We start from the raw sequence: 2,024 nt of genomic DNA on the forward strand, positions 1-2,024 counted from the left end.
GGTGAGATGAGGATCTCTGTCCATCACTTCTTTCTATGTCAGAGCTCAGCACTCAAAGCACTCTACCATCACTGACTACGTTCACATTCAGTATTTTTATCCCACAAACATTTATCTGTGCTGTCTTTGTTTCAGTGTCCAGGAGCAGACATCCGGCTCCACTGAATCCAGCTGTCTGTCCTTCAAGAGTGACTGGTCAAAAAACAAGATCATTGACTTTAAAGGACGACCTCCATCTGCTGATCAGATGTAAGCTGTAGCTGACTGTAAGAGTTGGGGTATGCTAGAAAAGAACTATTTCGTACGACCACATCTGAAGTGTTTCTATATCTGTTGTGGAAAACGACCGCCATAGAGAGTGTGAAGACATGATAACTTTTCATATGTTCTTTTCCTTTGTGTCTGACTTAGTTGTTTTTTCCCCTCAGTCTGCCCCCGTGTCCCTATGTTTTGTGTCACATGCCCTCAGTCTTTACATTCAAACACTTCAAGTAACTCACTTGGTGTTAGGGTTAGGGTTAGGGTCCTGAAATGGTTCCTGTTTTTGCTACATTCTCTGGCAATTTGATGAATATAGTGTGCATTCCTCTGTCTCTGAATTGTATCCGAGCGCATCAGTTCCTTTAACGATGCCGGCATGTTTTTCTGGCACTTGTGCTTTGCAAAAGCATTGACTTTAAACTCATGCATAGAGGAAGAGCAGAGAAGGAGCAACAGAGAAACTTGCAACAAGGAGTTGTGGCGTAAAGAAAGACGGTCCAAAGTGTGGCATCATTTCACAAAGAAAGATGACAACTGTGCTTGTTGTAATGTCGAATGGTGGAGCTTTTGCACACTAGTCACATGCATGTCTTCTTTTCTATTCTGTTTCTAAACTGTGTTCAGACTCAGATATAAGAAAACAGAATTGATAATGGGATTGGTATGAATAAAATCTTATCAGTTCCCTAGTGTACAGACATACTGTGAGCTGATTCTTCATGTCTACTCCACAGAGTGCACCAGGAGAGCTCAGAGGTTCCCAGTGGTCAGTCTGCCCAGCAGCATCAAACACACCTGGACTCCATATTTTCTTTCAGCACATTCAGCTCTCTAGAAGGAATGGGAAAATGTTAACTGTATGTTTTCCTGGTTGCTTTGTTTTAGCCCAGACAGAATGAACTTCTGGGTCAAACTGTTTTCCCAATCCAAGCACTCCCTTTTCTCACTTGTTCTGATTGTTCGCTACTTCCAAGGTGGAGGATTTAAGATGTCTTCACATCTGATCAAGTTCATTTATGAGTACTGAGATTCCCTGGATGCTGTTTCAATCTGTCTGACCTCATGTTCATTATTGACCTTTCCAGTCCCTTCCCTCGTGTAAGTTTATTTTTTTGTGTAGATCTCGATTCAGAAGGGGTTGGTTTCCTGCTTTAGCAATCCCCTCAAACACCACACTGGAACTTCCTCTTCAGGTTGGATTTAAGTTTACGCTGGAAACAAACTGTAACAGGCATATCCTGAATGACCACACAACAAAAATATTTCAACATTTCATGTCCCTAAAAGAATAAGTACATTAATAAATTATTTTTTCCTCCATATTTTGAGACATAATTCCATTTATCCAGCATGTTCAAGCTTTAGGAGAAATCATCTTTACTTGCTCGCAGACGGTCAGCCATCTCCTCCTGCTTCATTTTCTCCTCAGGAAGTGCAGTGTGATTTTCGAAATGCCTCTCTTGCTGCCCTCCTACTCTGCTCTTCCTCCTCATCCTCTTCTGCTCCTCTAAGCATTCTGAGTCATCTGAACTCAGAGCCCCTCCGATCTTCTTCAGCTCTGTTCTTCACAAATAGTGACAATGTTCTTCGTCCAGCAGCTGGAACAGACATACTTAAAATCAAAATATAAAATAAAATCATGAAACCAAACATCAAGATCCATGTTGGACAATAACTGCTCAATCACTGGTTTCTTAAAAAGCTGCAGCATAAAGATTATTGTGAACAGAATAGCTGTAAAAGTAGTTTTGTACATGTACAGA

The sequence above is a fragment of the Morone saxatilis genome, unplaced genomic scaffold, assembly GCF_004916995.1.
Source record: "Morone saxatilis isolate NCDOM2014 unplaced genomic scaffold, NCSU_SB_2.0 Contig19, whole genome shotgun sequence".
In the NCBI taxonomy this organism is placed as follows: Eukaryota; Metazoa; Chordata; class Actinopteri; family Moronidae; genus Morone; species Morone saxatilis.